Source organism: Mustelus asterias, chromosome 2 (genome assembly GCF_964213995.1).
Source record: "Mustelus asterias chromosome 2, sMusAst1.hap1.1, whole genome shotgun sequence".
NCBI classification, from domain to species: Eukaryota; Metazoa; Chordata; class Chondrichthyes; order Carcharhiniformes; family Triakidae; genus Mustelus; species Mustelus asterias.
In genome coordinates, this window is record NC_135802.1 from 71,952,399 (window position 1) to 71,977,623 (window position 25,225).

Here is a 25,225-nt window from a genome sequence, read left to right on the forward strand (position 1 = left end):
CCTAAACCTCCCACAGACTGATTGCACCCCCCCCGACCGTTCCCGGGCCCAGCCCCGACTTCCCTCTCCCACATCCTGGAGCACCTCGATCTCCAGCACTCCCCCCCCCCCCCCCCCCCCGCCCCACCTGCAGTGCGGACCCCCCAGGAGACCGACCCTCCCCTTCAGGCAGGCCCCCCTCCAGGCAGGCCGCCCTCCCCACCCCGGCAGATCCCCTCCTTAGCCTGACCCTACCCTCCCCTGCGAGCCCTGATCACTGGCCTCCCTCCTCCCCGACCGATCGCAATGACAGAGTGGCAACGGGACCTCCCCACCCCCACTCCACCCCCACTGATCACCCCCTATACCCCATACCCAGGCCTTGCCCCTCCATTGGGCCCTGCCCCTTTGGCACTGTCCCATCCCCGATAGGCAGTGCCAAGATGCCCCCTGGGCATGGGCACTTTGCCCCTTGGGCAGTGCCAGGGGGCTCAGGCTGGCACTGGCAGGATACCCATGCCTTGGTAGCACCACCCCCCAGTGCCTGATCCCCTGGGGGGCTCCGATTGTCCCCCTTCACTCCAGCAGAGTCATCCCCAAAGTTGGGACCTACTGTAAACCCTGCTAGAGTGAAATACTCAGGCGGGGTGGGAGAATTCAGGCCAGGCCTGCTAATTACATTTAAATTACATTTAAATAAAGATTTAAATAACTTACCTGTCTTCCCGCTGGTTTCCAGCGCAGATCTGATGGCGCCAGAAATCCGGCACTGGGAGATGTGTTCGCAGCGGGAACACATGTGTGAATCACACGCATGCCTGGCCGCGAGATTCCCCCACCCTGCTGCGTGAGAAAATTAGCGCAACGGGGTGAGAGAATCGTTCCCAATGTTCCCAATGGTTGGGAAGTACAGAACGCGGGGTCATAGTTTGAGGATAAGGGGTAAACCTTTGAGAACTGAGGTGAGGAGAAATTTCTTCACCCAGAGGGTGGTGAATCCCAATTGCCCGCATTTGGCCCATATCCCTCTAAACCCAGCTTACCCATGTAACTATCTAAATGCTTTTTAAAAGACAAAATTGTACCCGCTTCTACTACTATCTCTGGCAGCTTGTTCCAGACACTCACCACCATTTGTGTGAAAAAATTGCCCCTCTGGACACTTTTGTATCTCTCCCCTCTCACCTTAAACCTATGCCCTCTAGTTTTAGACTCCCCTACTTTTGGGAAAAGATATTGACTATCTAGCTGATCTGTGCCCCTCATTATTTTATAGACCTCTATAAAATCACCCCTCAGCCTCTTGCGCTTTAGAGAAAATAGTCCCAGTCTATCCAGCCTCTCCTTATAATTCAATCCATCAAGTCCCGGTAGCATCCTAGTAAATCTTTTCTGCACTCTTTCTAGTTTAATAATATCCTTTCTATAATAGGGTGACCAGAATTGCACACAGTATTCCAAGTGTGGCCTTCCCAATGTCTTGTACAATTTCAACAAAACATTCCAACTCCTGTATTCAATGTTCTGACCGATGAAACCAAGCATGCCGAATGCCTTCTTCACCACTCTGTCCACCTGTGACTCCACTTTCAAGGAGCTATGAACATGTACCCCTAGATCTCTTTGTTTTGTAACTCTCCCCAGTGCCCTACCATTAACTGAGTAAGTTCTGCCCTGGCTCAATCTACCAAAATGCATCACCTCGCATTTGTCTAAATTAAATTCCACCTGCCATTCGTCAGCCCACTGGCCCAATTGATCAAGATCCTGTTGTAATTGGAGATAACTTTCTTCACTGTCCACTATCCCACCAATCTTAGTGTCATCTGCAAACTTACTAACCATGCCTCCTATATTCTCATCCAAATCATTTATATAAATGACAAATAACAGTGGACCCAGCACTGATTTCTGAGGCGCACCGCTGGTCACAGGCCTCCAGTTTGAAAAACAACTCTCTACAACCACCCTCTGGCTTCTGTCATCAAGCCAGTTTTTTATCCATTTAACTACCTCACCCTGGATCCCGTGAGATTTAACCTCATGCAACAACCTACCCCGCGGTACCTTGTCAAAGGTCTTGCTAAAGTCCATGTAGGCAACATCAACTGCACTGCCCTCATCTACCTTCTTGGTTACCCCTTCAAAAAACTCAATCAAATTTGTGAGACATGATTTTCCACTCACAAAGCCATGCTGACTGTCCCTAATCAGTCCTTGCGTCTCTAAATGCCTGTAGATCCTGTCTCTCAAAATACCTTCCAACAATTTACCCACCACAGATGTGAGGCTCACAGGCCTGTAGTTCCCAGGCTTTTCCCTGCCGCCCTTTTAAACAAAGACACAACATTTGCCACCCTCCAATCTTCAGGCACCTCACCCGTGACTATCGATGATTCAAATATCTCGGCTAGGGGACCCGCAAGTTCCTTCCTAGCCTTCCACAATGTCCTGGGATACACTTCATCAGGTCCCGGCGATTTATCTATCTCGATGCGCTTTAAGACTTCCAGCACCTCCTTCTCTGTAATATGTACACTCCTCAAGACATGAGTATTTATTTTCCCAAGTTCTCTAACATCCATGCTTTTCTCAACAGTAAATACTGATGAGAAATATTCATTTAGGATGAATGACCTTGTTGATCCTTAAGAGGCCCTCCTCTCTCCCTTGTTACTCTTTTGCCCTTTATGTATTTGTAAAAGCTCTTTGGATTTTCCTTTGCCTTATCTGCCAAAACAATCTCGTGTCCCCTTTTTGCCCTCCTGATTTCTCTCTTAACTCTACTCCTACACCCCTTATACTCTTCAAGGGATTCACTTGATCCCAGCTGCCTATGCATGTTATGTGCCTCCTCCTTCTTCTTGACCAGGGTCTCAATATCCCGAGTCATCCAGGGTTCCCTACTTCTGCCAGCCTTGCCCTTCACTCTAAGAGGAGCGTGTTTACCCTGAACCCTGGTTAACACACTTTTGAAAGTGTGCCACTTACCAGACGTTCCTTTGCCTTCCCATAGACTCCCCAATTAACTTTTGAAAGTTCCTGCCTGATACCATCAAAATTGGCCTTGCCCCAATTTAGAATTTTAACTTTTGGGCCAGAGCTATCTTAAAACCAATAGAATTATGGTCACTGGTCCCAAAGTGATCCCTCACTAACACTTCTGTCACCTGCCCTTCCTTATTTCCCAAGGGGAGGTCAAGTTTTGCCCTCTCTCTAGTTGGGCCATCCACATACTGAATGAGAAATTCCTCCTGAATACACTCAACAAATTTCTCTCCATCCAACCCTCTAATACAATGGCTGTCCCAGTCAATGTTGGGAAAGTTAAAATCTCCGACTATTACCACCCTATTTTTCTTGGAGCCACAGAAACGCCTGTCTGTGCCTCTAACTAGTGAGTCCCCTATTACTACTGCTCGCTTGCACTTTGCCTGACCCTGTCCCACAGCAGAACCAGCTGTGGTGTCACAGGCCTGGCTACTGCTGGCATCTCCCCCTGACAGGCTATCCCCCTCAACAGTATCCAAAACGATATACCTGTTTGAAAGGGGGATAGGCACAGGAGACTCCTGCACTATCTGCCTGCCTCTCCCAGCGGTCACCCATCTACCTGTCTGAACCTGTGGTGTGACAACCTCCCTGTAACTCGTGTCTATCACACACTCTGCCTCCTGTATGCTCCACAGTGCATCCACCTGCCGCTCCAACCGAACAATGTGGTCTGTGAGGAGCTGCAACTGGACACACTTCCTGCAGACGAAGTTGTCAGGGAGACTAGATTGCTCCCTAATTGCCCACATCTGGCAGGAGGAGCATGCCACTGCCCTAGCTGCCACATTGCCCCTATACAGGTAAAAGGATAAAAGAATCTCAACTCACCTGCCCCTTGCTTGTGGTCCTCCTGCCGACTTTTTCTTTGGTTAGAGGAGGAGGTAGGGAGGGAAACACTGAAGTAATGTTTGGGGGTTTAACTGTCCTTTCACAGCAGCTCCTCCACAAACCACCTTCTGGTCGCAGTGACTGCACTTATGCAAATGTGACCTGCAACCGCCAATCACCTTCGTCGCTCATCCAGAGTTTACACCATTTGATCACTGATCGAAGGGCCGAATGGCCTATTCCTGCTTCTAGTTTCTATGTTTCTATGCTGAAGGGATGATGGTGGATGGGCAATGGCAAACATTCAAAGAGCACGTGGGTGTTCATATCTGGTGTAAAAATAAAATGGAAAGGTGGCCAAACCACGGTTACAAGGGAAATTAGGGATAGTTTTAGATCCAAGGAAGAGACATACAAATCGACCAGAAAAAAACAGCAGACCTAAGGATTGGGAGTAGTTTAGAATTCAGCTAAGGAGGACAAAGGTATTGATTAAGACAGGGGAAAGTAGAGTACAAGAGTAAGCTTGCAGGTAACATAAAGACTGACTGTAAAAGCTCCGTGATATGCAAAGAGAAAAAGATTGGTGAAGACAAATGTAGGTCCCGAACAGCCTGAAACAAGGGAATTTATAATGGGGAACAAAGAAATGGCTGACCAATTAAATACATACTTTTATTTGTCTTCACAAAGGAGGGCACAAATAATGCACCAGAAATATTGGGGAACATGAAGTTTAGTGAGAGCGTGCAACTGAAGGAAATCAGTGTTAGTAGGAAAATTATGTTGGGGAAATTGATGGAATTGAAGGCCGATAAATCCCCAGGGCCTGAGAATCTACATCCCAGAGTACTTAATAAAGTGACCCTGGATACAGTGGATGCATTAATCTTCCAAAGTTCTATAGATTCTGAAACAGGATAGGAGTGTAGCCAATGTCATCCCACTGCTTAAAATGAAGGTAGAGAGAAAACATGGAATTATAGACCAATCAGTCTGTCACCAGTAGTGTGGAAAATTCTAGAGTCCATTTTCAAAGATTTTATCGCAGAGCACTTGGAAAACAGTGGAAGAATTTGACAGAGTCAGCATGGATTTACAAAAGGAAAATCAAGTTTGAGAAATCTATTGGAATTCTTCGAGGATGTAGCTGGTAGAGTTGATGAGGGGGAGCCAGAGAATGTGGTTTATTTGGACTTTCAGACAAGGTCCCATGTAAGAGAATAGTGTGTAAAATTAAAGCGCGTGGGATTGGGGGTAGTGTATTGAGATGGATAGAAAACTGGTTGGCAGACAAAAAACAAAGAGTAGGAATAAACAGGTCTTCTTCCAAGTAGCAGGCAGTGACTCGTGGGGAACCACAGGGAGCAGTGCTAGAACCACAGCTGTTCACAATATATGTTAATGATTTAGATGAGGGAACTCAGTGTATCTCCAAATTTGCAAATGGCACAAAGCTGGGTGGGAGGGTGAGCTGTGTGGAGGGTGCAGAGATGCTTCCGTGTGTTTGGACAAGCTGAGTGAGTGGGCAAATGCATGGTAGATGCAGTATAATATGGATAAATGCAAGGTTATCCACATTTGGTTAAGCAGTTAAGGCCAAAATATTCTTACAAAGGGTCATCCAAACTTGAAACGCTAGCGCCTGTAGAGAGAGAATAGAGCTATCAGACCTGCTCAGGTTTTCCAGCATTTTCTGTTTTTATTTCAGAGGCCAAAACATTGTTTTTTTTAAAGGAGTTAGATATAACTCTTGGGGCAAAGGGGATCAAAGGAAATCGGAGGAAGGCGGAATCAGGCTATTGAGTTGGATGATCAACCATGATCATAATGAATGGCAGAGCAGGCTCAAAGGGCAAAATGGCCTATTTCTGCTCCTATTTTCTATGTTTCTATGAATCTACACCATGCTAATGCAGCCTTTCCAATATGAAAGATATGTGGTTTGGCTTCCAGTCTCTTATCTGCCAAATTCCTAAATAGCCTGACATGCTTTTGCACTGTAATAATAATTCTAGTTTTGTAATCAGCCATTTTTTCCTTTCGCTTATGAGTTGTCCTCGGCCTACCAACCGGATCTGATTCCCAGCTTCAGTTCCATACTGTATTCTCAGCTTGGCAATACCCACCCCTGACATTGCCCAATCCCTCTTGTGACTGGAATATCCAATCGTACTGCTTTAAAAATAGATATGCATGTCTTCTTCATATTGCAATTCTGATATAATTTAAAGTAACCAAGTTATGAATTGCAATTTCTAAATGCAGTGCTGCAACAAAGTGCTTTGCAGATAATCAGAACACTTAGGCTGGGCAACACTGATAGCACTCAAGTGTTCAGTCACCGGTTTTATTTGATTTACTTAATACTCACAGGAAGAGGAGATGGAGAATGAATTACAGGTCGTATTTTGGTTTTTTTTTAACAGAAGGGAGAGGATGATAGAATTTCTGCTCTTAATATCCATGTAGGAGATTAGATCAATTTGGATTTTTTAGGTTTTCATGTTTTAAAAAAAAACCTGCTGCAGATTAAACACTGCTTTTTATATCTCAGTAATCTTCCTAAATTCTAATTTCACTGCACAAGTGTGACATAACTGAAATTTAACACAATATTTTTGTATTATTAGCAACTAAGTACAGGCAGACATGAATTGGGACTGCTGCTAAAACTATTTTCTATCTTGTCAATTATATTTGAACAGAAAATGGCCATGTATACAAAGTACCCAAATGCATCCTGTGCTCTAATGTTGCAGAAATGTATTTATACTATCATTCTCTACTTTAATGACACTCATTTTATTTTTCCTGGTTTTTTAGTTTAGGGCTGTAATTATCGTCAGATCTCCACAAACTCATAATCTCCTGAGTTTAAAATGCTATTAACTGTTAGAATCAGAAGTCAGGTCCTCCCAGTCAAATCAATGATAAATCACCAACACCTAATTGGTACTCCTGGGGCTGGATTCTAATAAACATTAAGCCTAGTTTATGTAATCTTATTGGTTGGATACTCGGCTAAGTCATTACAAATGAATGGAACTGAACCTATGGAATTGTATTTCTACTCTGTCAGTAACAAATGATTTGTCTGAAATTGGATTAAATAGGTGGAATCTTGTGGAGGCAATCTTCGGGATCACAGCCACTGGCTGAAGAGCCAGAGAAAGGCTTACGTCACCTCGTCTCAGGAAGGCTCGCTGCATCTGGTTCCATTCAGGCACTTAATAGGCCAACAGTAGGCCTTTCCCCATGAATGAGGATCCCGGGAAAGGAAGTCCCAGCAGCCAAGAGCTTCTAGCCGATCAAAGGCCGGTAGCTCTATTGAATGGCAGTGCCACTGCCCAAGGTGCATGAGTGTTGCCTGATCTCAGGCTAGAGCTGGATGATGGCATTGGATGGGTTGAGGGGAATGTGGTTGGCAGCAAGGGCTCTTAACAGGCCCACTCCTGCTCAATGTTGGGTCCCTCAATTAGGCACTGAGTGCCAATAAATGAGGGACCCCCCTCGTGTTGTCCACAAGCAACCCAGTGCTGATTTGCTTGCCATGCTCCCTGCATAGCCAGCCGCTGAGCTAACAGCAATGAGGTCTTTAAGTAGGCATTAATAGCCCATTTAAGGGCCTTGTTTAGCAGTGGGCCATCCACAGACTTAAATAGAATGAAGAGCAAGGTGATAGGGACCACAACCACCAAGCTCCTGCCTGATTGAATGTACTTTCACCACTAAACCTACCACATAGGAGCGTACAAGATTCCATTCACTTTGTCGGAAAAGCAAACTCAAAACAAAAACAAATTTATTTCTGTTGAAAAAACATGGGTGCATAATTATCTGCTCTCGGTATCAGTGGAAAAGATCCAGATTAGCAATCCTTTGGCCTTGGACAACAATCATTTGGGCCCACTCTGCATTCTTACAATGATGATATTTATGAAGAATCTACTGCTTCACCCCTTTCTGACAGTGGGGGATTTTCCGCTCCTGTCTTCGGGGGTGGGATCAGTGATAGGGACCGACAATCCCATGGGAGTCCGGAAACTGGTTTTATGCCAATGGGATTTCCCATTGCGACTGTCCCTGCCAGTGCCAGGGGCTGTTCCCTGTCCAGGGTGGGAGGGGAGAGGGGGGAGGAGGTGAGTTCTGTGAGGGGAACAATCCTATTTTTATTTTTTAAGTGTGCCCCAATCTTTTAAAAACCTAATTTTCTGTGGGGATGGGCTGAATCAGAGCCCACCTCGCCAGCATGACATTGTGGAACTTACCTCTTAGTTTTTTTTAACTGTATGCCTAAAATTTCAGCAAGGAAGCCGCCCTTGGAGCCTGTGGCTTCCACCCATTTTTCACGCCCGCTGGGACACACTTCAGAAAATAAGAAAGTTCCACCCAGTATTTTTAAATTACAGAATATTTTGGTACTGCAGTTTATATATAGTTTTACTGCATTATGGAAAATTTTGCTCGAGACCTCACGTTTGCACATAGCCTGGGCACAGACCCCATAGGTACATACATTAATCTACCCCTGCAGTGGTGCTTTCAAAAAATGGGTAATTTTTGTCCTTGTGAATCATTAATAGTCATCATTTAGTCTCACTGTTTGAATGCTGCTTAAAACACTACAGAAGTGCAATGGGGGAAAAAAACAAAGGATTCATTCACCTGTGAAATTTAAATTTCACAACATGCACCAAGATAAAGCTGTAGCAATTTAAATGAAGGGTGTAATTAGTGAAAGTAATTTGTCAGTTATTTCCTGCTTTTGCAAATATGTTTGCTTTCTTAGGAAGAACTCTAGAAATAAATCAGAAATTGAGACCTGTGCTATATCCATCATCTGACTCTTAAACTACACTTTAAAATAGATACACAGCACAGAAACAGGTCATTTAGTCTGACTAGTCTGTGCTGGTGTTTATACTCCACAGTCTATTCATTCGATATCATCACAGTCTTTCAGCATATGATTCTATTCCCTTACTATTATATCTGCTCTAGTTTTTTTTAAACATCTAAGCTGTATAGCGCGCAAGAAACAATATTTTTCACTGTATACTAATACGTGTGATAATAATAAATCCAATCAAAGCTATTTGCATCAGCTACTTTCTGTGGTGGTGACTTCCATATCCTAATCACTCTGAGTAAGGACATTTCTCCTTATTCTCCATCGAATTTATTGATATCTTGTGTTCATAGCTCTTGGTTTTGAATTGTCCCACAAATGAAAACATTGGGGGCGATCTTACCAGCTCGTGCTGACAGTTGATTCACATGGTGAGCCGTTAAGATCAGGCAAGAGGCAAAAAATCAGGTTTGTGCCTGGTTTTTCACTCTCACGATGTTACTGGCTCTGTTTTGCCGGCACGATCAAGCCAATTTCAATATTCATTACTTCATTTAACTATAATTAGTGAGTGCCAGACGATATCGTCTTGGCTCACGTGCTCTTACCTGTTCACTGGTTGAGATCCTCCCCGGCGACCATCACGTACGGTCCCCGTCAACGGGAACCAGACGTGATAGCCTCACCAGTGGGACCGGAGGCCATTGAAGCCCCCCACATGGTTGGTGGCAGGGTTGGGCAGTGCCCCTTGGGTGGTGCCAGCCTGGCACCCTGGCAGTGCCAAGGGGGGGGGGGGGCTGGACCAGAGGGGATGGGGCCTGAAGAGGTGGGGCCATGAAAGGGGGAGCTCCGTAAGAAGGTGGGAGAAAGGGGGAACTCTGTGATTCTCACGATTTTCACACTCGTTCGGCACTGAGAATTATTTTTGATAAGATCGCCCCATTCTCTTTCGGTTCTACCAAGTTCGATTCTAATTTGCAGGCAATTTATGAGGAGTATGTCACACATTTAGTCACCTTCCCTTCCCTGAGCTGTTGAATAATACATGAAAATTTTAGAAAAGAGATAGCCTCAAAACTCTAATGATAAAAAAAGGTATATTTTCACAATTTGAACAGCCACCTGATAGGATTCACAACACTTGTTAATGATGTATTTAATCATTAATAATTACACAATAGTTCCAACAAAGTCAACCCCAATTGGAATTTCGAATACGTTTTCCTGGGGATGAAACCATTATAGCAAAACCAGCTCACCTTCTGTGGATGACAATGACCCAGAGTTTGCTGGTTCGTCAAACTATGTCAAACTGTCATACATTTCTTTGAAGCAGCAATGAATTTTCTGCCAGCAAAACATGTAATCTTAAATACTTTGAACATTTAATGAAAATTGTCAAATTACCTCATGTGGAAAAAGTGAAAATATTGGGTAGTATTGGATAAACAAGACTTGGAGTCTTTTTATCGGTACATTTTATGTACATTTTGGAAATTCTACTTGTTGCTAAAGATAGCACGTATCTGTATGTACAGGGATACAGACACATAATGATTATGTGACTGGGCTAGTAATCCATAGGTTTGAACTAATGGTCTAGAGAAATGAGTTCAAAACTCATAAGGCAGCTGGAGAATTTAAATTTAGTTACTGAAATAAATCTGGAATAAAGGCTAAATCAGAAATGGTGACTGTGAAACTACTGACTGTCAAAAAACCATTATCCTAATGTCCTTTAGGGAAGGAAATCTACCATATTAACTCAGTCGGGCTCATAGCAATGTGGTCTACTCTTAACTGACCTCTGAAATAACTAAGCAAGCCACTCAGTTGTATTTTAGAAATATTCTGATCAATTAGGAATGGGCAATAAATTGCTTCTCGGCTTTTTGGCTAAGATCAAGCATAGGATTAAATGTGGGATCAGGTGTAATGCCTGTTCTTGTCAGCTTGGATCTAGTGTATCTTGTTTTGTGCGGACCATGAAGTGGAATTGGTTTTTGGAGGAAGCAAGGAGATGGAGTAAGGGCTTTCCCTGCCTTCTCTGCGGATTGGTTTTTTAACTCTTGAGAAAGGAATCCTGACCTTGCCATTGATGCCGCATCTGATGAATGATCAAAAAATATATGAACCATGAATATGTACTAAATATAAAAAGTGTTTCATAAATTCTTTAAAAAGAAAATCCAGTCCTGATAAAATAATTTTAATTAAGTAATTAGCAGTCCCAAAAAATGGCATAAGGTGGAGCCCGGGCATTTATAATGCTTATGTAATTGAGAACAGTTTGATTAATATATTTAGAGAGCTATTTACATTATAAAGGTAGTTTATCATTAAAAATGTATTGGGAAAAGTGACATGATGTTTAAAATTTTTGAGACAAGCTCATTTGGATCTATTCCTTTGATGATTTTAATTGCTTTTTTCCTTTAACAATGTGGTCATAAAAAGGAATGACTGCATCAAGTAATACAAATACTGAATTCGTTCAATAGTGTAGAATGACCTGATATTTGACTTTCTGTAGCAACCCAAAGCTTAAATCCACAGCAGGACAAAAAAAGCTTAAATTGCATCGAAAAGATCACTTGATTGTTTTTAAGCAACATTTTTACTTTTGTACGTAATATTGATGTCACTCAGTTCAATTGTGTCCAAGAATAAAGCTTGCAGATAAGGTTTATATAAAGATCTGTCAAAGACAAATAGTGCCGTCATGCCTAAATTGATCTCATTCCTTAATTACAAATAGCTTCGGCTTTTAACCTCCCTGATCTGACCCTGCCCATATGGATCGTGTGCACTGAAGTTCATCCCATTACACATGTAAAATCTTGGTATATGGAAATCTTTACCATTTTTAAAAATATAGTTATTATATTATACAGTTTTATAACTGTCTGAGAATAGGTAAGCAGCTGAATTGTCACCCCAATTGGGAATGAATATGGGTGGACATGTAATTTTATGCTTCTGATTAGCATGCTGGTTTACCATTGCCATCTTACCCTGAGCTATTTTCCTGGAAGTGGGATTGGAGGACGGATTACCCACTGTGAGATGGGAATGATCGGTAGTTGATTAAGGTGAGTAACTAAGGCCAATTATCAGAGGCCAACTGGAAGTTTTCAGTCAACCTGTGAGTCCTCTGGTGTCACGAGCTGGGCAGCTTCCAGCAATTGGTCTCCTGACAGCAGATTGGGATGCCTGCACTCCAGGCAGTCTTTGAGCCTCTCACTCCTTCCTATCTGGCCATAGCTGTAGATAACCCAGCAGGTGTGGGCATTTTTAAATTCAAAAACATTAAAACTTGCAATGGGCACTTCAAATTTCAGGGCCGTCTGTTACCCTACCTGTAATTGCAGATTGCAGCTCCTATATAGGAAGGCATCACCTTGGCCATCCAACTTCAAGAGCATCCCCCCTCCCCACCCCATAATGAATTGGATGGCAAGTCCACCCTCTGGACATTATTTGGTCAAGTCAGGGAAAATCATTGCTGGGTTAGTGCAAGTTCACGACCCTCATTTGACCCTGATGTCAGGTTCCAGTCCAAAATCCTGCCTCAGTTTGTGAATGCAATAACCTAAAAAGTTGATGGCAAAAGGATTCAACAAATGCAGATTTAGAAATTATTCAGATTTAATGTAAGTAATGCAAGTGTCTACTAGAAAACAAATTTAAATTTTTGCTTGCTACTCCTGATTTGACAAATGGCCACAGCGATCATCCATGAAGTTTACTGTATTTACACAGGTTCTGTTAAAGCCAAAAATATTAGAAATACACAGCAAGAAATTCAAGTTCTGGAAAGGGTAATGGCGGATTATAAGGTTTCCGGCATTCAAAATACCATAATCTAGAAAAGGAAGAAAGAAGACACTTTTGCAAAAAGTTTACAACATTTATTTAGTGCCTTTCGTATCCAAAGGGCATCACAAATCACTATATAGCCAATAAAGAGCCTCAATTTTATTTTTACTGAATCTAACTAACCTGTTGTTTATTTCTATTATTTCTCATTTAGTATCTCTCATTTCCAGCACTTAAAGCTGGAAATTCTCAGTCAGAAAGACATTACAAAGCCTAGAAGGAATGGAAATCTTTTATTTAAACCATCTAACAATCTACTGATTTTCTATCCATTCGGGGAAGTGATGATGTAGTGGTAGTATCAGTGGTCTAGTAATATAGACGCCCAGTCTAATCCTGTGGCAACATGGGTTCAAATCCCACCTTGGAAGTGGGTGGGATTTAAGTTCGATTAATAAATCTGGAATTGAAAGCTAGTTATTGCAATGGTGCCATGAAACAACCATTGATTTTTGTAAAACAAAACCTTTCTAGTTCACTAATTTCCTGTAGGGAAAGAAATCTGCCAAACCCTATCTGGTCTGGCCTACATGTGACTCCAGACCCACAGCAATGTGTTTGACTCTTAACTGCTCTCCGAAATGGCCTAGCAAGCCATTCAGTTCAAGAACGATTAGGATTGGGCAACAAAATGCACGCAAACCAGCCTCCCAGCCATTGACTCTGTCCACACTTCCCGATGCCTCGGCAAAGCACCAGCATAATTAAGGACCCCACGCACCCCGGACATTCTCTCTTCCACTTTCTTCCTTCGGGAAAAAGAAACAAAAGTCTGAGGTCACGTACCAACCGACTCAAGAGCAGCTTCTTCCCTGCTGCTGTCAGACTTTTGAATGGACTTACCTTGCATTAAGTTGACCTTTCTCTACACCCTAGCTATGACTATAACACTACATTCTGCACTCTCTCGTTTCCTTCTCTATGAACGGTATGTCTCTATAGCGCGCAAGAAACAATACTTTTCACTGTATGCTAATACATGTGACAATAATAAATCAAATCAAATCAAATCAAAAAATAGCCAGTGACACCCACATCCTATAATGGAAGAAAATACCCATGAACTTTCTTGCTGGTTGGTGTATCTGTTATGATATTCTTTTATCCTCCACGTCCTTTTTTCTTATTGTGCTGAAACGTTTGTTTATCTTTCAACTTTAAGTTCTGAGGAAGGCTGTCCAAAATATCAACTTGCCATTTTCCCCCATAGCTGTTTGCTTTGGCGCAACTTGTGTTCCTATTTAGTATTTGCTTCAGATAGCCAGCATTTGGGAGGCTGGTTTGCATGATGGATTGGGCTACATTCACGACCTTTTGTAGTTTCTTGCGGTCTTGGGCAGAGCAGGAGCCATACCAAGCTGTGATACAACCAGAAAGAATGCTTTCTATGGTGCATCTGTAAAAGTTGGTGAGAGTCGTAGCTGACAATTTCCTTAGTCTTCTGAGAAAGTAGAGGCGTTGGTGGGCTTTTTTAATGATAGTATCAACATGGGGGGACCAGGACAGGTTGTTGGTGATCTGGACACCTAAAAACTTGAAGCTCTCGACACTTTCTACTTTGTCCCCATTGATGTTCTCCTGAGTGTTTAGCTCATTAAATTATATGTGTTGATAAAGGGAGTAACCCTAATTCTAAAAATCTGAATATCTGAAATGTGAAAGTACTGTAATGCACAGAACATTATTGGGCACCTGAAATAGAAGGAATTGTGACCTTTTATCAGAATCTGCGCTAACAAGTTGAGAAATTTTTAAAAGGGCACCATTCTTTATTTAGTTATCCAAGGAGAACCAGCTTTGGATGCCCCTCTTCGCTCCCTCATAGTAGTTGATGTATTTAGTTTGTACCCCAAATTACTTTCCCCTTGAAGGCCTTGCATTGCTTATTTGCTGTTTTATCTGCTAGTCTTTATTTCCATCAACTCGAAGCAGATCTTTAATAAAAACAGAAAAGCTGGATAAACTCAACAGGTTTGCCAGTATATGAGAGAGAGTTAACGGGCAGAATTGTCCCAAAAGATAACTTGATTGTCATCTCTGGCAGGGAAAGCGGTGTGAATTCCGCCGGGTGGGTTGGCGCAATCCAGATCGCAATTCATCCACTCTTCATTTTTTGGAGCTTCGGGAGATTTCCACAATTTTTTGAAGGTTGGGGTGATTCGTGCCATGAGAGGGTTGTACAGGACCAAAAGATGCCAGCAAGACCAGTTCCTCAGAGATCGGGGCACCATTTTTAAACAACTCTGTAGCTTACCTCTCACTCCCTGGCACCAACCCCCCACCCCCACCTTCCCATTGCTGATACCAACAGTTGCCCCCAAAGTTTTTAAAAACCTGGCTTTGGGATTATCCGAGGCCCCTACTTTTCACGCGCCCCCTCCCCCCCCCCTTCATACTCCACCCCCCTTCAGGCCCTGCACCATAGCTGGAACTGCCCCCTGGAGCCTTGGCAGTGCCAAGCATGCCAGGGACTGTGTAAGGTCACTGCCCAGCCATGATCCTGATCACCTGGGGGCTTCAGTGACTTCCGAGCCTCCTGCATGACCATCATGCCTGGTCTCCATTTGTGGAGACCAGTAGTGCTTTACCGGGTCCCCATTGTTCCAGAGGATCGATGAACCCCAGGAGCCGGGTGAATTTGGTTTTAAACCAACCCTGCATATGTAAATGAGGATTTTAAATACGCTAATCTGGTTCGTGCCTTTGCTGGGCGTGAACCAGATTACATTGGCATGAAAAGGGAGGCTAGGGGTAGAATCCAAAAAGCATTCCTGTGCAAAACATGTTTGGCCCCTCTCGTGATATTCTCCGGCCATAACGTGATTTGCGTTTGGACACGTGGGGCTGGAGAATCACCCAAACATTTTGAGTCCACATGACCCTTCCATTGATGAAGGATCATATGGAAATAAAACATTAACAGTCTTCATAGAGGCTTCCAGACTTGCTCATTTTATTCAACATTTTGACTGGAGAACAGCTAATGTGGTTCCGCTATTTAAGAAGGGTTATAGAGATAAACCAGGGAACTACAAACCAGTGAGTCTCACGTCAGTGGTGGGGAAACTATTAGAGAAACTTCTGAAGGAGAGCATCTAACTCCAGTTGGAGAGGCAAAGCTTGATCAGGGATAGTCAGCATGGCTTCATCAGAGGGAGGTCATGCCTAACAAACTTGATTGAATTTTTGAAGGGGTGACCAGGTGTGTAGACAAGGGTAGTGCAGTCGATTTGGTTTATATGGGTTTCAGCAAAGCCTTTGACAAGGTCCCACATGGGAGACTTGTAAAGAAGGTAAATTCACATGAGATACAGGGTAATTTAATAAAGTGGATAAAAAATTGGCTCAGTTGCAGGAGACAAAGGGTGATGACAGAAGGCTGCTTTAGTGACTGGAAGCCAGAGTCCAGTGGCATACCACAGGGATCTGTGTTGGCCCTCCTATCATTCTTCATTTATATAAATGACATTGATGACTATGTGGAGGGTAGGATTAGTAAGTTTGTGGATGACACAAAGATTGGCCTGGTGGATAAAAATGAGGCTGAATGTCTTGGGCTACAAGAAGATATAGACGGAATGGTCAAATGGGCAGATAAGTGGCAGATGGAATTTAACCATGAAAAGTGTGAGGCGATATACTTTGGAAGGAGTAATTTGACAAGAAAGTATTCAATGAATGATAGGACACTAGGAAGTTCTGTGGAACAAAGGGACCTTGGCGTGTTTGTCCACAAATCTCTGAAAGCGGAAGGAAATGTTGCTAGGATAGTGAATAAGGCATATGGGACACTTGCCTTTGTCAAGCGAGGCATAGATTACAAAAGCAAAAGCAAGTCATGTTGGAGTTGTATAGAACTTTCGTGAGGCCACAGCTAGAGTACTGTGTGCAGTTCTGGTTGCCACATTATCGGAAGGATGTGATTGCACTGGAGGGGGTGCAGAGGAGATTCACCAGGATGCGGCCTGGGATGGAACATTTAATTTATGAAGAGAGGTTGGACAGCCTTGGGTTGTTTTCGTTGGAGCAGAGAAGACTGAGGGGTGACCTAATCAAGGTGTACAAGTTTATGAGAGACATGGACAGAGTGGATATGGAGCAGCTATTCCCCTTAGTTGAAGGGTCAGTCACGAGGGGACATAGGTTCAAGATGAGGGGCAGGAGATTTACATAGATAGAATCCCTACAATGTAGAAGGAGGCCACTCGGTCCATTGAGTCTACACCAATCACAATCCCACCCAGGCCCTACCCCCATAGAATAGAATAGAATAGAATAGAAACCCTACAGTGCAGAAGGAGGCCATTCGGCCCATCGAGTCTGCACCGACCACAATCCCACCCAGGCCCTATCCCCACATATTTACCCGCTAATCCCTCTAACCTACGCATCCCAGGACTCTAAGGGGCAATTTTTAACCTGGCCAACCAACCTAACCCGCACATCTTTGGACTGTGGGAGGAAACCGGAGCACCCGGAGGAAACCCACGCAGACACGAGGAGAATGTGCAAACTCCACACAGACAGTGACCCGAGCCGGGAATCGAACCCGGGACCCTGGAGCTGTGAAGCAACAGTGCGAACCACTGTGCTACCGTGCCGCCCTAACCCCACGTATTTACCCCACTAATCCCCCTAACATTAAGGGGCAAATTTAGCATGACCAAACAAACCTAACTTGCACATCTTTGGACTGTAGGAGGAAACCAGAGCACCCGCAGGAAACCCACGCAGACATGGGGAGAACATGCAAACTCCACACAGTCACCCAAGCTGGAATTGAACCCGGGTCCCTGGTGCTGTGAGGCAGCAGTGCTAACCACTGTGCCACCTTGCCGGAGGGGGATGTAAGGAAAACCTTTTTTACCCAGAGAGTGGTGACGGTCTGGAATGCGCTGCCTGGGAGGGTGGTTGAGGCGGGTTGCCTCACATCTTTTAAAAAGTATCTGGATGAGCACTTGGCACATCATAACATTCAGGGCTATGGGCCAAGTGTTGGCAGATGGGATTAGGTGAGAGTTCAGGTGTTTCTAATGTGTCGGTGCGGACTCGATGGGCTGAAGGGCCTCTTCTGTGCTGTATGATTTTCTGTTTTTATTTCAGATTTCCAGCATCCACAGTATTTTGCTTTTTGAATGGACCAGATCCTTTATCAACTCACTGAAATTAATCCTGTTTCCATTGAGCATCTTTGCCTATGCCCCTTTCCATAACTACTCTAACCATAGTAAGAATGTGAGCACTGTATCGAACACTTACTTTCAACCTCATTGAGATGGAAATATACTGATACAGTTCTCCTGTGCATATTTTAACAATGCCTCCCACTCCTTGCCAAATAAGTTCCATCTTCAAACCCACCAGCACATCATCCTTTTCCAGGGATATATATTTATCTTTGATCAATATTACTTGTCTTCTTTTTTTTTCTGTTGCTCCTGAATTCATTGGGCAGAATTTACATATGTGTGTGTGGATAGGAGAGTTTATGAAGAAAACAAAGGCCTGCTGAGGAGTTAAGAACATTCTGAATGCTCAGTGTTTTCACACCATCTGTCATTGTTAGATGCAGTGCTGTAATGTAGATGTGTTTTTAAAATGGAGGATTCAACATAGGAATCTGTCCTTTAGAGGTAAGTTGACCCTGACATTGACCATCATTGCGTAATTGTTCAGTTGCATTACAGCACGTTTCAAATGGTGAAGTGCCATAATGCAGTGAAAAATTTAAAAAAAACTTCTGGTGTCAAGTTTTTATGCTCTGATTTATTAGACTGCCAAATTTGGCTATTATATATAAAAAAAGCCCTGCTTCTGAAGGTAGCAAAAAAATAGTCTGACCCCCACCCATTAACAGGCACTCTGCTTTGAAATGGAAATAGCACTCTGTTCTGTCTATAGAGCTGGAAGCTTTTGTTATGACAGTCAATCCATTATAAAAGCTTTGCTGGGTTTCAATAGCTTCAGCTCAGCAGCTGGTCTTAGACCTGTTGAAACTTTTATGAACTCCGTTGTGACTGTGGAGGATAATGGTGTTCATCTAGAGGACAAGGGGTGGAATGGGAATTTGAGGGGTCATGAGTTGGCACTGGGAGTGGATGGGGTGGTGAGGGATGATGTTTAGCGTGCCTTTAAACAATGTTGGGAGCTGGGCAACTGTGTTGGAGAACTGAAGCAGATTCGCACACTGCTTCACAACTAGTAAATTGCACTTCGAACCCGACCCATGTGTGAAAAAAACAAAAATGGCACGTGAAGTCACACATGAGTCAAGTGTAGAGTTTGCACAGGTCAGGTTTTCTGGTCCCAGACAAAGATTTGGGCCATTGTATCTAGAAATGCTAAGTTTCTATTTCTGCCCTTATTGGAGCCACTGTTCTGCTACTGCCACTATATCATAACTCCATGTAGCAACTAGTGCTTGCAGCTCACCAACCTTACTGAGCACTCTGGGCTTTTGCATGCATGCATTTCAAACTTCGGTCCACCCCACCCCCCCAACTTCCCCTGTCTGATCCCTTCTTTCAGTGGACAACTCTTTATTCTAGCCTTTTATTGACTTTTTCCAATTCTGACAGAAGGCCATTGACTTAAAACGCAAACACTGTTTCTCATTCCACAGATGCTACCAGACCTACTGAATATTTTCAGCAGTTTTTCTTTTCATTTCTACATTCTAATCCTGTTTGTTTCTCTCAGTCCTCCATGCATCTTATTTCTATACTATGGAGAGAATAGTTTATTGTCATTCTTACATTACTAAAAACTTGAATTGAAGTTAAAATAAAATCTTTACTGTCTTTGGCATGCCTCAATTAACAGAAATAAAATTAGTAAGCAGTTTTAACTTTTCTACATGGAAACATCACCAAGCATCAGTTTTTACTGAGCACGTTTCAACTTTAATAATTACAGTTGTTAAAACATGGATTTATTAAACATTTACTTTGAAAATAACTAGCACATTCCTTAAGAAGTATAAAATAGGGGACCTTTGCAGCATTGTTGTTCAACTAGCTTCGGAATTAGTTTGAACAAAATGTTTAAGCCTTGACCATTGATTTTGGCATTCATTCGAAACTTTGAATACTCAACGTGTTTGCAACCAGCCAGCGTGTTTAGCAATAGCAATGGTCAATCTAGTGTTCATTCAGAACATTTGCAGTTGACACTGATTTTATTGGGGTGGAACTATTATAATGAACTCTCACTATTTCAGCAAGACAAATAGCATAGTGGCACAAAAGTTCCACTTAATGGAAGAAGTTACTTCAGCCTTAATTTCCTGAGACTTTTGAGCTACAAATTGGGTTTTACAATTGCCAAAAGTCTCAGAAAATTCTGGGCCATTAATTAAGGAGTTAAGAGAAGCCTTATTACCGTTGATTTGCAAACTGATTGCAAACACTTTTCTGTATTTGTGTTGACTCAAAGAGCTTTATTAGCTCAGTGGCTTAGTTGTAACTCAAATTCCATCGGGAAATCAGACAGACCAAAAATGTAATCCTTAATCTACTTTCAATCATTTTCAAAGTAGCAAATGGTCTTGCATCTCCCTCTTCCATTACTCTTCCCTGCGTTACCTCCATTAACGCAATAATTAAAGAATGAAACAAGTGCAATAATTGGCCGATCTGGAAATGTTTCATATTTCCACTTATGAAGCCACAATGAGTCATCTGTTAGTTACTGTGTCGTCTCATTTGTGGAAATATGAATCGTATTTACTAGCTTGCTTTGGCATAACTTTGTATTTCGTCACATGAGGAAACAGGGCCTGAATCTGCAGGAGAATGAAAATGGCAGAAGAATTTGACAAGATTGTGGAGGCAAAGGTCCTCAGGATTCCATCAATATTTTCAGATCTGTTTACTGTCCAGAAGGAGGGAACACCAGCAGCAGGAGGCTGAAGCTATGGGGATGGTTCCTGGTAATCTGCAAGCGGAGAAACCTGACGTTGGAGAGGTTTATGTTCAAGAGTTTTCCAGCTCTCTATTTCCAAGCTAATAACCAAATGCTCTTAGCTTGTGTAATAATATTTTATGTTGCACCTTATTGAATGCCTTTTGGAAATCTAAATACACTGACCTGGATTTTTGCAACAATGGAGAGCCACTCTGTCATTATAAAAATGTTTGAAGAGGCCGAAAATCAGAAGCCTTGACCCTAAATGTGGCACCTATTATTTTCACTGGGGCAGGAATGGGGGAGGGTCATGCTTCATGCGTACACATTTCGTGGAGGCAACTGCCGGTATAAATCAGCCTTATGCCTCTACTAGTGTCGAATTTTGGTGACCCAGGTGTGTGAAACACAACATGTGCATGTTACCTGGTAGAAGCAGACTTGAACTTTGTGGAGATCTTTGGACATGGTCCTGGGACATTGTTTGGAGAGGTCTAGTGCCCTTTGGGGAGATTAGGTGCCCCTTAGGTAAGCATGAATGTGCATAAAAAGTGCATAACTCATTAACTGTCATGCTCATTGGAACTGTCAAAATGAAACATCAAGGCAACTGTCAAGCATTTAAAACTCCTGGCCTTTAAATCTTTGGGAAAAAAATGGCTGGATTGGTAAAAAAAAGATTGCTTGTAATTTAACTCGATTTATTGATATAAATCAGAGCAGCAAGGTTGGCCTTCTGTCCAGCCTACTTCCGCACCCGGCAGACTCTGCACTCTTTCCGAGGTTGTCTGACCTGACACCAAGAGAACCCCGCCATCCGGAAGGATGATCTCAATTTCCAGGGCATTTACTCCTTGGTTGAATTTGTGGAGGTGGGAAATGCACTCCCACTCCGGGAGCAAAAATTCAGGCCACTACTTCTACAAGTTCCTCTTTATCCACTCTGTTTGATACATCCTCAGTTCACTCTAATAAATTTGGCAAATATGATTTCCCTTTCACGAAACCATGTTGACTCTGCCTGATTGTGCTATGATTATCTTTAGTAATGGATTCGAACATTTTCTTAACAACAGATATTAGACTAACTGGCCTATAGTTTCCTGCTTTCTGCCGCCCTCATTTCTTGAATAATGGTGTTATGTTGGCAGTTTTCCACTCCACTGGAATCTTTCCAGAATTTTGGAAGATTACAACCAATCCATCCATCATCTCTGCAGCCAAATCTTTTAAGACCCTAAGATGTCAGCCAACAGGCCCAAGGGACTTGTCAACCCTTTATCGCATTAGAATTCACGTTATTTTTGTTGCTACTTATAATGATTGTTTTAAGTTGGGTTTTTATATTCAACTTTTCTTGGGATGCTTTGTGTCTTCTATTGTGAAGACAATACTTGTTTGAAACCTCTGTCTTTTTCTCATTTTCCATTATAAATTCCTCAGTCTCACCCTTGAGGGGACCAGTGCTTACTTTAGTTATTCTTTTCCTTTTTATGTACTTGTAGAAGCTTTAAGTGACTGTTTTAAAGGAGGATATCGAGGGAGGATTGGAAAATTATGGGCAGTTCCAATTCCTTAACTTCCTCAGCAACTGAGGATGCCTCCGATTCAGACAGAGTAGCTTTACTACTTTGAGCACTGCTAACTATTTAACTAACTACTTTTATCCTGTCTGATTTCTCTACTACCTTCCCCTTTACTGTGACATTGGCAACATAACCTTTATTAAAGATCTCTTTTGGTATCCTCATCTCAGATTAGATTTAATATTTTCATCAAATGTGAATACTTTGCAAGTGTGCAAATGAAATCCCTTTATTCATAAAGGAATGAAACAAAAAGCAGGAAACTACAGGCCAGTTAGCTTAACATCTGTCAGAGGGAAAATGTTAGAAGCTATTACTAAAGACGTTATAGCAGGCACAATTCAAGGTGACCAGGCAAAGTCAATATGGTTTTGTGAGAGGAAAATCATTTTCAGTCAATTTATTGGAATTTCTTTACATTATGTGCTGTGAATAAAGCGGAACTGGTGGATGTACTGTATTTAGAACCATAGAACCCATACAGTGCGAGTGCAGAAAGAGGCCATTCGACCCATCATGTCTGCACTGACTCTCTGAAAGACCATTTTACCCAGGTCCATGCAGACTCGGGGAGAACATGCAAACTCCTCACACAAAGTCATCCAAGGCTAGATTGAACCTGGGTTCCTGGTGCTGTGAGGCAGCAGTGCTAACCACTGTACCACTGTGACACCCATAATTTCTACAAGGCATTTCAAAAGGTGCCACATCAATTATTGCAGAAAGGAAAAGCTCATAGTGTAGGGGGTAACATATTGGCATGGATAGAAGATTGGCTAGCTAACAGGAGACAGAGTAGGCATAAGTGTGTTATTTTCTGGTTGGCAAGATGCAACAAGTGTTATGCCAGAGGGATCAGTATTGGGGACTCAACTTTTTACAGTTTATAAAAATGACTTGGATAAAGGAACCAAAGTTACAGCTGCAAAATTTGCTGATGGTAGAAAGAAAGGCAAGAAAGTAAGTTATGAAGAACACATTACAAAAAACTACAAAGTGTAATAGGTTAAGTGAGTGAGCAACGATCTGGCAAATTGAGTACAATATGTAAAAATGTGAAATTATCCATTTTGGCAAGAAGAATGAAGAGGAAGCATATTATCTAAATGGTGAGAGATTGCAGAACTCTGAGATGCAGAGGGATCTGGTGTCCAAGTATGCAAGTAATTAAGAAGATGAATAGAATGTTATCATTTATTTGGTGGGGAATTGAATATAAAAGTAGGGATGCTATGTTTCCGTTAAACAGGGTATTTGTTAAAAGTTAAAGTTCAAGTTTATTTATTAGTCACAAGTAGGCTTACATTAACATGAAGTTACTGTGAAAATCCCCTAGTCGCCATACTCTGGCACCTATTCGGGTACACTGAGGGAGAATTTAGCATGGCCAATACACCTAACCAGCACATCTTTTGGACTGCGAGGAAACCAGAGCACCCAGAGGAAACCCATGCAGACTCTGACAGACAAGCTGGGAATCGAACCTGGGTCCCCAGCACTGTGAGGCAGCAGTGCCAACTATTGTGCCACCGTGCTACCCGTGAGACCACATCAGGAGTACTGTGTACAATATTAGTCTCCTCATTTAAAGAAGAATGTAAATGCGTTGGAAGCAGTTCAGACAGGGTGGATGTGAAAAAGGATGTGCTCGCATGTTGGAGAATCTAGAACTGAGGGTCACTGTTTAAAAATAACGCATCGTGTATTTAAGACAGAGAGAGTCTTTGGAACTCTCTTTCTGAAAAGATGGTAAAAGTGGATAGAGTCTTTGAATATTTTTAAGGCAGAGCAAGATAGATTCTTGATGAGCAAGGGGGTGAAAGATTATTGGGAACATGTGGGAATGTAACAATAATATCAGCCGTGATTTTGTTGAATGACAGGACAGGCTCAAGTAGCCTACTTCTGTTCTTAATTTGTATGTTTGTGTGCATGTACCCACCGTGGAGCCAGCTGCAAGATATATTGGAGCAGCGCAGGACAATTAGGCTGTTTATATTTGTTACCTCGGTCCCACCTGTCACTCTCTTCCCCCTGCCACCACTGTCATTTGCACATGGGAAGTGGCGAAGAAACAATCAGCATCTTTGCCCCATGGTGCAGGTGCGGGCAGGTGAATTCTAGCTGGGGTAATGAGGTGGCAGTGAGCCTCAGTACGTGCATTTCTTGCATTCTGTGCTGCGTCCCTCCTTCATTTCCAACAATTGCCAACAAGCTCTGCAGAGTTAATGGTGGACTTAAAAATTCAATAATCTTCAATTGGTTTATCTTAACTTCATTAAAAAGAAATGAATTAATTGTTTTCAGATTGAAAAGCATTATTGACAGCCTCTAGCAACACATACAGATTAATAAGAGAATTCGAGGGCAAGAATAACTTCCAGGGCTGACAATTATGAAAATCGGCCGACAGAATTGAATGATTTCTCATGGGAGAAGGGATGGTTGCGAGAGAACACAATTTGGATCTTTAATATGCTAAGAGGCATGAATAATGTGGGAGTTAAGCAGAATATAAACTTCCAATTGCAGGACCAAAGGAAATGAGTATAAAATTAACATGCCTCAAGCAAAACTAACAATTTGAAGATTTATTTTCCTCCACATTGTGTATTATGTGAAATAAACTCCCATCAAAGGCACTTAATGCTGCTATGCCAATTATCCAATTAAAAGTGGGTACATGATAGCATTGGTAGCTGAGAATGAACTCACAATTTGAATAATGAAAAAGGAAGACTTGTGTTTATATAGGGTGGTTCATGACTGTAGAACACTTGAGGTACTATTCAAATGGGGTACTAATCAAGTGATCTGCTTTGCCCTGAATGCTATCGAGTGATGAGTATTATAGCATCTTTGACTGAGCGATCACATTCTAAGACATAGTTGTCTAATTGCACTTTGAGATAGATGGGGAAAGAATGCTCTTGACCTTGCTGTCTCCACTATCACAGGTGTGTCTATCCATCATAACATAGGTCGAAATGACCATGTTTAGGAATCCCTCCTGAGGAATCCCCCACCAAGATGTCATTCTACAGTCCAATTGATTCACTCTGTGTGACATCAATAAATGGCTGAGTACACTAGATACACCAAAGGCAGCAAGCCATGACATCTCCACTGGAGTGTTGAGGAC

General features: G+C 42.6%; 1 protein-coding gene and 1 pseudogene across 3 annotated transcripts in view; both read left to right on the top strand.

Annotated features, from left to right (window-relative positions):
* The window catches only part of mocos (molybdenum cofactor sulfurase), a 261,052-nt gene that overhangs the window by 136,502 nt on the left and 99,325 nt on the right, over positions 1-25,225 (top strand). The gene's annotated exons all lie outside the window — the stretch shown is intronic.
* Positions 10,590-10,804, top strand: LOC144481618 (U2 spliceosomal RNA; annotated as a pseudogene).